Source organism: Phyllostomus hastatus, unplaced genomic scaffold, assembly GCF_019186645.2.
Source record: "Phyllostomus hastatus isolate PE091 unplaced genomic scaffold, TTU_PhHast_1.1 phas_scaffold_46, whole genome shotgun sequence".
NCBI lineage: Eukaryota > Metazoa > Chordata > Mammalia > Chiroptera > Phyllostomidae > Phyllostomus > Phyllostomus hastatus.
Genome location: NW_025334032.1, coordinates 37,957,195 through 37,971,790, shown reverse-complemented (window position 1 = coordinate 37,971,790; position 14,596 = coordinate 37,957,195). Strand labels below are relative to the sequence as shown.

General features: G+C 53.2%; 1 protein-coding gene across 3 annotated transcripts in view; it reads right to left on the bottom strand.

Moving 5' to 3' along the window:
- ACSL1 (acyl-CoA synthetase long chain family member 1) overlaps nt 1-9,735 on the bottom strand; it is a 56,496-nt gene extending 46,761 nt beyond the window's left edge. For all 3 annotated transcript variants that reach the window (XM_045821886.1, XM_045821880.1, XM_045821881.1), the window contains exon 1: nt 9,590-9,735. The gene's annotated coding sequence lies outside the window, so the exon portion shown is untranslated. The remainder of the gene's footprint in view (nt 1-9,589) is intronic.
- Between the last annotated feature and the right edge of the window lie 4,861 nt (nt 9,736-14,596).

Genomic DNA, 14,596 nt, shown 5'->3' with positions numbered 1-14,596 from the left:
GGGGATGCCTCTCTGCCCTCCCGGGGGCGGGGGGCAGCACCCTGCCCTCTGGCCCCATGTATCCTTGGTGCTCGGCACGGTGCCCTGCCCAGACAGGCCTTCACACACATCTGCTGAGTCATGAATGACCCTCTGTGATTCTGACCCTTCTCTGTGGGGAGCCCGGGGAGGATGTATTTACAGAACAGAGAGTCTCCAAAGAGAAAGGGGTGTTCCCCTGTCCCCAACTTCAGCACTGTCCCCCGTGCCCCGCGGCGCTGCAGTGGGTCAGTGGGCCAGAGGGGTGAGAGGCAGCCCCCAGGTCATCTGGAGGCAAAAGCCAGAAAAGGCAGCAGGCCACTGATTTCAGGTGGACACAAAAACACTGCCCTGCCGCTCTTCCCATCATTCCTCACACTGTGTCACTGACGTTCAATGTCACCCAACGTCATCTAAGGACAAGGGTCCTCTCCTCTCCTTGGCACACAGACATACACTTAGACCTACGACTGCAGACTGTGCACAACGAATCGGGCTTTCCCGAGGGGGAGGAAGAGTGAACAAATGCCTTCCTCGGGCAGACCAGCAGACGCCAGAAGGGCTCAAGTCCAGAGCGCCCACCCCAGCAGGGCCGGCCACCCGCTCTGGGTGGGCGTGAGAAGAGAGAGCCCTCCAAACCAGACGCACAGCCTGCACGCCAGAGTGCACTGTGGCGCGTCCCAGGTTAAGCGCCGAGAGAGCACGTGAGTGGCCGTCGGAGATGTAAGGAACGCTGAAGACAGGACCTGCCCAACATTCTCCAGAGTGGAGAGGAAAAGGAAAGCAAAGATAAAAGCCCAGCCGTGTGGTTCTCCTGCCTTCTCTCTGCCACACAGATACGAAGACCTGTCCCGCACACCCACTGGGGGAGACCACAGCTGTGGTCAGGACGTGCCCAGCGGAGCCGGCTGTCCACGCGGCCTGTGCGGGACGGCGAGGGTAAACTCCACCGCTGCGGATTCAGGAGGAGGAGTTCCACTCAGAAGACTTCCTAAGAGAAGCAAGGTGTCTCCGTGGGCCCTGCCGTAAGCCTGGGAAGCGCTTCCTGTGCATGTGTGGTGACGAGGCAGGGGCGTCTGCCGACGAGAGCCAGAGAGGGCCAGGCTCGCACAGGGCAGACAACCTCAGTCAGCTCCGCCCCAGCTGATGGGGACACGGAGACCTGTTGGCTAGGGCGGCCCCGCCCTTCTGCAAGAATGGAGACACCGCAGGCTTCTGCGGGGTGAGCTGCCCACTCATCGCCGGGACCCGAGAAGGCAGGCTCTTTCGGCGGACACTCGGCACAGAGAGAGCCCTAATTACACCGGTGGGGCTGTGTGCAAAGGAACGTGACGCCTCGGTCCGGGGTGTTGGCAGCACAGGTGGGACCTGTTATGATAATAGCCAGCGAGGGGAGGAAGGGCTGGCCGCCACCAAAATAATCCAGAAGAAGAGACTCGCCACCTCCCCAGCCCTGAAACGGGAGGCTCCGCCGAGGGAAGGGAGAACCACTTGGTGGGAAAGGGAACAGGTGTCCTTTCGCAGCGGCCAGAGCCAGGCCCAGCGAGGCAGGACCCTCCTCCACCGAGGGGAGCAGGGCCCACCTGCGTGAGAGACTGCACGCACAGGAGGTACCTAGGTCCTGGGGTCCCCTCAGATGATTCGCCCAAAGCCGCTCGTTTCTAGGAGCGCGTACAGGAGACAGCACAGAAAGATGGACAGAATATTAGATGCAAAAGCCTGTGTTCTAGGAACTGGCTGTGCCCCCAGCAAGACACAAAATCTTGAGTCGGCTTCTCCGCTGCCGCCTGTGTGGGCCTCTGGGGGACAGAGGAAGGGGCAGGGGCTGAGGAGAGCTGTGACCCCGCCCCCCACCAACACCATGGGGCCCCCCCAAGACGATGCCAGAGAAGGGTGGTCCCAGGGTCCTGGCCTCCAGGATCCCAGCCACGCCCAGAACCCACAGGCGGCAGAGGGCATACAGAGGAACAACAGACGGGAACAACCATCAGTTCTCTGTGGTGGGCGCGTAGTATCCGATTTATGATTTCCTTGTCCCTTGTGCTTCGCTATATTGTTCAACTCTTCTCAAGACAAAGAAGCTATAACTAGGTCAGGTTGGTTCCCGTCTCCTGGTGTCTGCGTGTTCCCCACCTGCTCTGGAAAGGGCCTGGGTGGCAGCCTGTCCTCCCAGCAGAGGGACGGGGAAGGAGCCAGGCCCTCCCAGAAGTGCGTATCTACACTCTCGCCACCTGCCCTGCCCTGCCCAGTGGGTCCTGGCGCAGCCACTGATTGGCTACGTGGGCAACTTCCACTGAAGGGTCCCACTGCAAAGAAACAAACAATTCTCTGAAAAAAAAAATCACAGGTGAAAAAAAAAAACCTCTCCCTAGTTAGTCCTTTGGGGACAGAAGGCCACCAGCCTGAGGACACAGCACCTGCAGGGTTTGCTCCGCCTACCGCGGAGGACCAAGACGCTGCAGGGGCCAGCCACATGGCACAGACAGAACGTGAGCACTGAAGGCAGAGGTGGGAGAGAGTTCAGGGTGGGCTGCCTCGCGGAGGGAGGGCCGTCCAGAGGGCCGGGGGAAGCAGGCCAGGTGGGAACAGGCAGGGACAGGTGGGGGTGCAGGCAGCAAAGAGGAGGTCACGGGGCAAGTGGGCGGGTTTGGAGCAGGCGTGTCCTCAACCAGAGGCCAGGGACACCCTGGCTCTCTCCCAGGACAGCACCCTGTTGATAAGTGAAGACGCAGCTGGCTGCAGGAGGCTGGCCCCACACAGCCGCATGTCGTCGGTAGCCCCCCGGGGCCCCGGCAGGGTGAGGCCTCAGGTGGGAGATGGGGAGGACAGCAGTCCTCATGGCTGGAAGAAGTCACCAGGATCAAGTATCAGTGACCTGGGTAAGAAGGCCTAAGGGACACCAGGTTGGGTAGAGTTACTTACACCTCTTAAAATAGCTCAAGGTTTCAGAGGGCCTGAAAAACTAGAGAAACGGCTTAGCAGAACAGGGTAAGTGGAAGACAGGACACAAAGGCAGGCCTGTACCCAGGCAGGGGACAGCCAGCTACTCACAGGTTTGGGAGGCCTTCAGTCCTGCAGGGTATTGCTGTCACCCCAAAACACAGAGACGACCAGAACCTACAGAGGAATCTCAGGCTGTGTGGTTCCCCGGGGCCCACCAGAGCCTTGAAAGAGCGTGGGACCCCACTGCAACCCCTCGATTTTGTCAGCTCCGCCCAAGACCTCGGCCGTGTTGCAGGAAACAGCACGTGAAGTGGAAGAACGGTTAACCAGGGTTTAGCTCTTTGTGTGAGCAGGGACAAGGGAGGTGCTGGGGACAGCCACGGGACAGGAGGTAGAATTACACCCAGGGCTCAGGTACTGGCCCCGGGGGGAGCTTAACACGAACCAGATCTACCAAGCTGCAGAGAATTATAGAACAATAGGCCAGTGTTTGAAAGAGAGAAAGGAAGAAAAACATTGTCCGGTGTGGTCATTACCTGCTTGGGCAACACTAGTTTGGGTCTCTATTTCCCTTTCGGTGTTGGTTGCATCTTTATCATGAAAGTGCCCAAGTCCACTCCAAAGTAAACACAGTGCTATAATAAGCCAGCAGGCACCCATAGCCTCAGCTTTGGCTTCAGTTTTGTTAATCTACGTTTTGTTAATATTGTCTCATCTTATAGCCAATTTTTAAAGACAAGTTTAGAGCCAATCCCAAACGTGCGATCACTCGGGTGGCAGTTCCGAGACGCACCTGCAGCTCAAACGTAGTTGAGGAAGATGCCTCAGAAGCACCCCAAACCTAAGCGCGGCTGGGCGAAAGCACAGGCTCCGCTCCGGAGAGTGGACCTTTGCCCGGCACCGTGACACACAGCCCTGGGACGCTGACACGCGTGTTCTTGTCAGTGACCCTTCCACAGGACGTTGACCACCCAGACGTCTTGTCTCAAGCAGTCACCAGACGGTGTTAAGTGCTCACTGACGTCAAGGCCCTAGGGCAAAGGCTGCTGAAAAGACAGGGCGAGGCCTCCTCCTGGACCCCAGGAGGACCAGCCCGGAGCCTGGGGGTGCGCGGGATGCACACCCAGAGAGCCAGGCGAGGGACAGAGAGCGGGCGCTACCAGGGCAGCCACGCCTCAGCCAACGGGAAGGAAGGCCGATGGCCCGGGGCAGGGTCCAGGGGAGCCTCTGCCGGCCAGGCATCACCCCCAGGTTCTGAATGAGGGCTGAGGCCCATTCTCTAACCAGCAGGGGAGTGTTTTAACATTTCCACGTTGAGCGTCAGCCTGGAGTCCCAGTGAGCAGCTGGAGTCTGAGGACAGGGGGTTACTCCAGAAGAGCACCTCTGAGGAGCAGGGCCAGGAGGAGCGGGAGGAGCGAGGGCAGATGAGGAATGTCGGGGCGCTCCCAGGACCCAGGAGGGCTGGCGGGCGGGGTGGGACAGAGAGCTCACATACAGTCTTCGGGTGCAGAGACCTTGGTTGAACCCTGTGCCACCAGGCCCTGCGCTCCAAAGGTCCCAGTGGGTGGTGGTTTGGGAAGCCCGGGAAAGAGAAGGCTGGAACCGGACTCTGGCGGGCGGTCCCACGACCAAGCTAAAGGAAGACTTGGGACCTCACTGAAGGGGCCCTGGTCGGCTTCTGGGCAGAGGAGGGATTCGATCAGAGCTCTGTGTTGGGGAAAGTCCTCATCCTCCCCCTCTCTTTTAAACTGAGGGCCTTGGCAGTCCACCCGAGAGGTGACAGGCTCTGGACTAGGTCAGTGACACTGATACGGAAAGGGGAAAGGGGGTGAGCTCTGGGCAATGTGTACAGAGGACGTCAGAATGAGCAGAAGCTGTCGACTGACTGGATTTCGGGACCCGAATCAAAGACAGAATCAAGGTCCTGCCAGCCCCCAGACGCAGGGCTCGGGAGCAACCCCCACTGTGTGTCGGTACCTGAGGGGGACACAGGCCGCGTAGGCCGGTCTCCAGCCACTGGGTCTGTGGAGTGAGTGGGCGAGGCTGACTCAGTGTCAGGGAGCCCGGGGCTGTTCTGAAGCGCTGCCCGCCTTGTCTGTGTGACCTGGGATTCCCCTTGCCCCCGCCTGCCACCACGGCCCTGGTTTTACACCTCGGGGCTCCACCTAAAATTGTTCTGGGAAAAAGAGGCCATAACCACTAGGCGACAGCACTGTGCCTGCAAACCCGGGAAGTTCTCCCTTCTGCCCTCTTGTCTATTGCAAGCCATCAGCACAGTTTAGACCCTGTCCAGACGGTCTATTTCTGGAGAAATGAGCCAAGGTGCTCGGCAGAAAGCAAACCTATGTGCCACGCAGAAGCCAACCTCCTACTTGAGTGGGCGACACTCCGCCCTCCCTGCTGAGCCTGGGTCCCTGTGCCCACCCCACGTGCTCTCTTCCTTCCGCACACGACGCGTCAATCATCAGTCTCTACTCGTCTCTAGTCCTACAGGACCAGCCTCCAGGGCAGGCAGAGCCTTCAGCTCTTTAATTCCCTGGAAAGTCACAGCCGTGTACCAGCTGGACTCGCCACTCACTGAACCAGCCTGAATCAGAATTCGTTGCTGTTTTCAGCACTCTGGTGGTTGAAGACGGCGTGTGAATGAGACAGGGCAAGGCCAAGGAGCAACGGGCCCGCAGAAGGAGAACCAGCTCCGTCCTCAGCCTTGCCGCCCTCTGGCTAACCTGGAACGGCCAAGGGATCAGGAGCTCTGGCCCCGAAGCCGGACTGCCTCGGTTCAACCCCTGGCTGGGTGACGTAACCTCTGTACCTGTTCTTTTATCTACTGTGGATAGCAGCAGGGCCTGCCTACCCTACGGGGCTGCTGGGAAGAGCCCCTGAGTGGGCACACCTGAGGCACCGAGGACAGTGTCTGGTACCGTTTGCTGGTATTGTCACCTCTCGGGCCCTGAGTGGCCCGTGCTCGGCCCATGGCCACCTGGTCAGTCAGCTGACACCGCCTTGCTTTGCAGTTAATAGCTGAGCCTAGAGGGACAAACCAGTTCCTACAGCAACTTTCCCTTCCTGGCTAACGAAAGGACGAGCCATCCAGGGCACGCTGGCCCCGTGCACGAGGGCCGTCTGTCCCTCTACAAACCCGAGGGCACAGCGCGGTGGCTGTGCTAACAGAGAGGTCACATGTGTGTCAGAAACCCCTCCCGGCATGAGGAAGTGGTGTCAAAGGCAAGTCACGGTTCCTCCCTCGGGGCCCTGACGCCTTTCCGCTTATCTTTCCAGACCATGAAATCTTTATTTCAACAGCTTTTGACTAGAACACGTGAACCCAAAAGTATGTTAAAGCCATTCATTCATAAAATGCTTTTCAAACCATTGTCAATTTCAACAGCTTTAAAGCAGAACATGCCCCCGTTTCTAAAAGATATGTTAAAACATGGAAAAAATGTTCACAATATAATTTAGATGATTAGAATGAAATTATCAAATATTTTATCTTCAGTAAAAAATATATGCTTAAATTTTTTAAAATATTGTTTAGAGAAACAAAAAGGAAATACAGAAAAATGTTAATAGTACTGAATCTCTTTAAGACCTTTTTTATAGTTCCCGAATTTTCTATAATAAGCATAGATTCTTATTACAATATAAAAAGTATATAATGTAAAATTATATATTATATGTCACTTTTCTGAGGCAAATGGTTTTGATTTAGATAATTGAGAGTTTTCTAAGGTTTATTTAAAACTTGAAGACTGGCAACTAATTCGTGAAGAGAATTAGTCCAGGTATCTGCACCGAGCCACCAGTGTTGAAATCTTAAGATGCTGGAGATAAGACAAGCGTCTCCAGCGGAGCGTCTTCTTCCAAGGCAGGAGAGAAGAGTGCTCGCCTCCACCTGAGTCCCTGTCCCAAGAACGTGTCATCCCTCCAGGCCAGCCACCGTCCAAGGAGGCCTCCGCCACACCCCCGCCTCCCCTGCGACCAGCGGAGGTCACACGAACGGAACACGGTGCCCGCTCCAGCACGCTCGCCACTTCTAAGCGTCAGGATGTAAAAAAAAGCAGACAATGGCCACGACTCGGATTGTGTGCTCGTTTTCTCTCGTCACTGTGGTACGGGGATCGCTTCAAAGCGTGCGTCACCTCGGGCTTACACGAACTGGGATGGCTTTGAGTTGGCGTTCTACATTTTAGGTAAGGAACTGCAGCCACAAACACTGATAAAATTCCCTCTACCTCTGGTTCGTAAAGTCCAGTTGCTACTTCGGGGCTTGTATTTCTTTAAAAGCTCTCAGAAGCCCCTGCAAGCGCTAGGATGTTGAAATTCAAACTCAACCACTGGCAGCTTCAGATTGGCTGTGGTCACCGAGGCCCAGCCTCTAGGCGAGACAGACACAGTGACCCTGACATGCTGGTCTGACCACTGGTCGGACTGCACTCACTGTCAATAAAACTCTGGCATCTTCAGTCTACCACCTGACTAACTGCGGCCTTGGAGTGAGGCATGAAATGGCCTTAGGATACCAACAGTTTTGAGCTGCCTTCAAAAAAAACCCCACATTTTTTGGTATTTTGTAACACAGTCATCTAATTAACAGCATCATCCAAACAAGACCTTTCATAAAACATTATTCGTGAATTCTAACTTTATGTAATTTGGTTACAAGGGGGCAGTGAATGCAAAAGAATAATGGACATACGTTTTCAGTGGCAAAATTACTCATCTCTCTAAGGTTATTGAGTAACAATGTCTGGAAATTACGGCCATACCTATAGTCTTGCTCTTTCTAGAAAAGTGAAATTGGAAGGGAAAGAGAAGGAGAAATTCCTAGCTGTGATGACAGAACAACTTGACCTTTCCCCACCTCCCCGCTAAACACACAACCATTTTCCACATGACAGCAACCTCAAAAGGAAAGGCGTAGCAAGACCTGGACCTTAAGCATGGCACTGTGGCCAGCTGCTACACTTTCAGTTGTCCTGACCTTCACCCAAAAGCAGACATAGCCGTGAAAACTCTACCTGCTTGGTATAAACAGACACCTGTCCCTACCTGTTCTTGTCACAACAGTCTATCTCTTAAATGCCCCAAACTAAAAAGCCCAGGGATTTCTCTTTAGTTGGGCTGCCTATAATAATTAAAAAATATGCATAATAAAGAATGGAAGAAAATATATCAAAATACTTATAATTGTGGGGAGAAGGGTGATTTTTTTTAAAAAGTCTTCTATTTACAGTAAGTGTAGAAAATAGAGGTCTACTGCATATGGTCTATAATATGTCTGTATTGTTTTAAGGGAGAGAGGGAGGTTTGAAATGTGTTGCTTTTAAGATTTTTTTTTTCTAATCTAGAATTTTAGCTCCCGAAAGACTTTAGTCTAATGCAGCCTCTTCACAAAGGAGGAGTCAGGTTTCAGGCTGGGAAGGGATTCTCCCAGTTGAGTCAGAGCAACACAGAATCGTAAGCAAGGGTTCCTTTGAAAGTTCCACCTTCTCAAGCACATGCAACACAGGCTGTCAGCTCCGGCCTCGAGTTTTCAGCCAATCTAACCGCCACCTCCGCCTGAAAACGCAGAATCAACCAGAAGCATTCAACTGGCTTTGTGTTTGGAGACAATCGTTTACGTTGGGGTAACAGAGATGAAATCTGTGCCAGAAACTGAGATTTACCCAGCTTCTCCCATGCTGTGCAAAAGTCAGTAAATAAAAGGAAGGGTATTGACACTGGGGACACTTTGGATATTCCTGCATCCACCAGAAGCTTAAAAGTCTCGACTGGAAAAGACAGAGGGCACTTGTATAACAGTCTTAATTAAGCTTCATAACCTTGAAAAAGAGTGGGGCGGGGGGGGGTTGCAATTATACCATTACCCGGGGCACCTGTCTCTAGGTTCTAGTACACTGTTCGCTCCAGTCACCCATCCGCACGCTCCGCCTGTGATGTCACAGATATCATTCCACTTGTTAATCAGAAAAAAAAAAAAAAAAAAAGCCAGACTCTGTAAATCAAGGACCCCATCACGGCTCTTGCAGAGGCTACTAGCAGTCCTCAGGAGACACCGTGAGGATTCTACATATGGCCACCGGCTTTTGGTGCTGCCTTTGACCCTCCTGCGAGCGCTCCGCGCGGGGGCCGGCGTCTTGCAGAGGCAGGAGAGCGGTGTGGGCGCACCCCGAAAGCCCTGCCACGGGCGCAGGAGGGATGCCCGTGGCCGAGAACCCACCGATGCTGGCCTGTCAGGATCATCTCCCCGCATCTGGACTCAGGCTCATCCAGGCCGGGCCAGTCCCCGCCGCCCCACAAACCAGGGGCCGGAGCCTCGGCGCGCACGTCACCGAGATCCCGCAGTGAGCCAGCGCGGATGCCGGCGGCTCAGGTTCAAGAGGCGGTGGCGGCGGCGGCGGCGGCTGCAGCTGCACGGAGGCCTCCGCGGCCGCAGGCTGGGCTTAGCCGCAGGGCAGAGGCCGGAAAAGCGGAACGTCCCAGGGAACCGAGCGGCGGCGGCTCACGCGCCTCCCCACTGTGGTGGGGCTCCGGCCGGCGAGGCAGTCTCAGCCCCGGACCTCCGGGGATCCCACGGGCGCCGCAACGGGGACGCTCGCGGATCCCGACAGCTGAAGTACTCACCTCCTCCGCTAGCCCGGCTGCTACGTCGCCGGCTGTCACAGCAGACCACTGCCTGCCCCGCGCCTGCTCCGGATGCTATTTAAAGGCGCCGCCGTCACCTCTGGGCTGTGACGGCGCTCCAGCCTCTGCTAAGTGCGCGTGCTGCTTCCGCCCCGCCCCAGGCCCCGCCCCCGCCGAGCGCCCACTCAGGCCCCGCCTCCGAAGCGTGCCCGCCTTCAAGTCCAGGCTCACGCTGGTAGCGCAAGCTGCCAGCGTGCTGCCAGCGGCCGGGTTCGGGGAGTCGCGAAGGCGTCCAGTCTCCCGAACGTGCCAGTGGTTTCATAACGAATCTGAGGAGGAGCAAAGGGTAAACTGAGATGCCTCAGCCCAGGAGCCCCACCAGCCCTGGAGTCTGCGGGGGTCGCGAGACGCTCTTGTGCATCTTCACCCACCAGGGCGTTGCCCTGCTGACTTCTGGGCTAGCAAGGGATTCTGCAGAAGGGGCCCTGGCGGCCCCAGAGCTTTCTTTTCCTGTTTTCTTTGGCACCGACCTGTAGGACTCCTTTTAACTCGATTTCACCACGTTCCCCGTGCAGGGTTTTGCCACAGCCCCCGCGTGGCGAGACTGGCCTGGACTTCTGCAATGCCCTGGACGTGAAGCAACCCTGGGCACACCAGTCGGGGATAGTTAGAGTGGGAGGTAGCCTTGCCATTGCTCAAGTGTAGCGTTCTTCCGCCAAGTTCCTGCGGCCCCTCCACTGTGCTCAGCCCTGCGCCTGCGGTTTTCAGGGGTTCTGCATCCAGGCGATACCCACTGGCGGTTTTCAGAGACCAGTGCAATTTATTTCCAGGAGGCCGGGATCCCAAATACTCTTGTTCTTCTTGGTGCCCGAGGCCTGCCAGCATCCTCACCAGTCACGGTGGTCCCAGCTGCAGTGGTGCCCGTGCCCAGCATCGGTGGAGGGCTGTTACCTGGTGCCACCATGAGTTTGAGTCCTGGGAAGAAAGGGTTCTTGTTACAATAGATGCTTTGGATCCTGTTTATTGAAACCCTTCACACACATATTATGTTCCTGAGTTTTCATACCCTGATGAGGTGGGTGTTGGCATCATCCCCCTCTTACAGATAAAAAAACTGAGGCAAAGGCAGGTTGAATGCCAGTGGGGGCAGAACCACACCTGGAACTCAGGCCACCTGCCTCCAGAGCTGCACATAGTAACCATAGGAACAGTGTATTTGTACGGTGGGCCTTGGGAGAGGTGCTTCAGCAGACTCAGTCAAGCTTAGATCAAAAATATTCAGGAAAAAAAAGGTTAGGTCATTGCTGACGTGTACTGTGTAGTTAGGCCTGAAGTAAGCGCACCTGTGCTGAACATGTGCATTAGACTTTTTCGTGTCACGATCCCCTATATAATATAGCACAGTAACTATTGACATAGCATTTTCAATGTATTTGGTATTATCAGGAATCTAGAGATGATACAAAGTGCACCTGCCAACACCATGCCATTTTACCGCAGGTCCTCGAGCAGCCGCAAATTCTGGTGTCTGCAGAAGCCTCAGAGATAGTGCCCCACTGATAGTTGGGGCGGGGAACTGTGCTCACTCCGGAAGCAACTCAAGTTGATGGCACCCAATAATATCCACAGGCCTTCCCCCGGGCTGTTTTCACTTTTCCAGATTATCCGAACATGGCAGCAAGCAGTAACTGTTTCCCGCCCAGTGAGCGGGAGCCGTGGCCCAGTGAGGGGACAGCAGTTGGCCTCTGTGACAGCTTGGTTCTCTAAGAGCCCCTTCTAAATCTAGACCTTCCAGACTAAATCTAGGCTCTTCATGTAAAGGCAGAAGTGGACTCCACTTTCATTTTTGTGGGTTTACACTTGGCTAATCCTTGGCTTCTCTGCCCAGGTCTCCTTCCCCCGCCCGTGATTTCATCATCTCAGCCTCTCCTTTTCCCTCTCCTCCAACCAGTCCCTCAGCAACGTGTCTCCTTAGTCACTTCCCACGTTCTGCGGCGGATCAGTGTGCTCAGGCTGCTGTAACAGAACGCCACATACTGGGTGGCTTAAACAACAGAAATGTGTTGTCTCATGGTTCCAGAGTCCGCAAGTTCAGAATGAAGGTGTAAGTGGTGTTGGTTCCTTCTAAATAAAGGCTGTGGGGCAAGAATCAGTTCCAGGCCTTTCTTTTTGGCTTAGGAATGGTCATGGTGTAATGTCTCCTCATGTGGGTTTCCCTCTGTCTGCGTCTGTGCGCAAATGTCACCTTCTGTGGACAGCAGTCACATTGCATTAGCATCTGCCCGAATGACCTTGTTTTTGCTTGATCACCTCTGCAAAGACTCTACCTCCAGAGAGCAACACGTTCTGAGGTCCTGGGGGTTATGACCTCAACATTAAATTGGGAGGGGAGAGGGCCACAATTCCACCTGTAACAGGTGACAATTGTCCTTGGCTCTCTCTCCCCTTATCCCTTCACACCCCCAAAATACTCCCTGCATCCTAGCCCTCGGGTGCTGGTGACTGACCGCTCTCGAGTGGGAAAGGCACGCACCCAGGGATCATGGCTGGATCCCACACTCTCTGGCAGAGGGGTTGGGAGGTTGGGAAGCAACGCTACTTTCCAGAAGCTCAGGCGTCTCCTCTGGAAATAAGGGGGCTGGACTAAATATTTTCTCAGGTCCTTGTCAGTGCTAACACTTTTTAAAAAATGAAACTTTTCTCCCTAATCATTTCAAACAGTTTCGCCATTTATGGGGTTGTTCTGTGACCAAGAGGTAGAGACTGTATAGGGAGGCAGTGCTGCACAGGGATTGGGGGGGGCTACTCTGCACTAAACCCCCCTGCATCTTCCGTAGGATGGGAATAATCGTCTCATTATCATAACAGTCTCATTGCTGTAATCACAACTGAACAGGGGAGGGCATTGCAAGGACCCGCAGCCCCTGGCCTCAGTTTCTCATTAAAGGACGGTTCCAGACTCCATGGTTGGGGATTTCATTTTGGAACTCAGGGAGTAGGAGTCTTAAACCTCTTTTCTACTTTCTTTTTTCCAAACATCTCTTTAGCCAAGTGAACAAGAGCCAATTTGAGGTCATAGCAGAGCATAATTCCCTAATGGAAGTTTGAGTCTCTTTTTCAAGTTGTTTTCACTCCCATTACAGCTCTGGCTTGATTCAAGTTTTGTAGCGAATCCTAGCTAGATACACATCTACATCTGTCTCAAGCTGATCAACAGATCTTTTAGAGAAGCTAAAGAGCATCCAAGTCCTTCTTGGGACAAGCTGAGAGGCAGGTTGACAATGGCCTTGTCTCGAAAGCTCCCACTTGTGATTGCCCACTGCGACTTGTGATTATTAGTGATCTCCCACGTTATTGAAGTACAGCCACGTCAGTTTATAATGACCAATGCGCTTTTAACTCCAGGTCTTGATAAGCGGACGATGAAAGAAAGGGTTGCCCACAGCGGCTGAGTGTTTCCACTTGGTCTGTGTTGAGGCTACATCTGCATTAGGTGGACCCTGCCTCTCCCATGAAACTGCGTGCCTGTTAATCTTCACAAACCGTACTCCTCTGCACAGTACTGACCCATCGTAGGCACTCATTTGTTGAACTGGACACATTTTTTTTTAACTATTCACATGTGATCAACAGCAACCAAGGGTGGACCCAGGTTTTGTGGAGTCTGAAGTTCACACAATTTAGGGGACTCTTTAAGAAAATTATAGCCCTGGACGGTGTGGCTCAGTGCTTGGAGCATCATGCTGTAACTGAAAGGTTGCAGGTTTGATTCCCGGTCAGGGCACATGCCCAGGTTGCAGGTTCATCGCAGGTCTGGGAGCAGGCACATGTGATCCCTGGTCCCGGTGCAGATCCCGGGTCTGGGTGAGTGCAAAGGCAACCAATCACCAATCGATGCTTCTCTCGCATCGATATTTCTCCCTTCTTCTCTCTTTCTCTCTAAAAAAGCAAATGAAAAAGTATCCTCTGGTGAGGATAGAAAATGTGTCTGGTGACACAAATGTGAATTTTTTAATAATGAAAATAGAAATACAGTAGAATAGAAATTTAAAAAGCATATAACAAAAATTTATAATAGCATAAATTTCACAAAACCAGGAAAATAACCTAGAAATTTTATTCTTTTTCCCTACCTCTATAATAAGTTTTTCACCCTAGTTTTTTGGCTGCACACGCATTAACTGATTCTTTACATGGTATTTTTAGTAAACTTTATTTATAGAACAAGTTTAGATTTACAGAAAAGTTGCAGTTTTCATAAACTCCATGCCCAATTTTGGCTATCACGGACAACTCACATTAGTCTGGTACATTTGTTACAATGAATGAGTCAGTACTGATATATTTTTATATCTGCAGTTTATGCTTTGTCCAGATTTTCTTCGATTTTACCTAATGTCCTCTTTCTGTTCCCAATCAGGCCACCTTGTTTTCTTGTCACATCTCCTTAGACTTCTCTTGGCTGTGGCGGTTTCTCAGATCATGCTTGCTTTTGATGACCTCACAGCTTTGAGGAGTACTGGTCATTCGATTGTGTAAAATGTCCTTCTGTTGGGATTTGACCAGTATTCTCCTGAGAAGCCTGGGGTATGGTTTTTGGGAGGAAGACACTTTTTATAACACAATTTTCTATAGAGAAGAAGGAAAATGCATGGTTGATGGATTTTTTTCCTAAAATTCCAGTTTTGATAAGACATTGAAGAGAACCAGACCCACTGATTTGCATGTTAAAAGAGTGCTGATCAGAAGAATACTCAGTAGTATAGCGTCTGGCTATGTGCCTTCCATCCCGGGTTTCTCTTTACTGCCCACATACTTCCAGACGCCCTAGGACAGGGGGGCAAGGAGAGGGGACGGCGGGCCCCGAGAGCCCAGGTGCTGGAACGCTGAGAGAGGGGGGAGGGACAGTCCCGGCGACAACCCTGTGCTGGGAAGGTTAGAAATAAACGTGCGAGACTGGAAATCCCACAGATGTGCCTCCCCAAACCCAAAGGACTAGATTCCCGA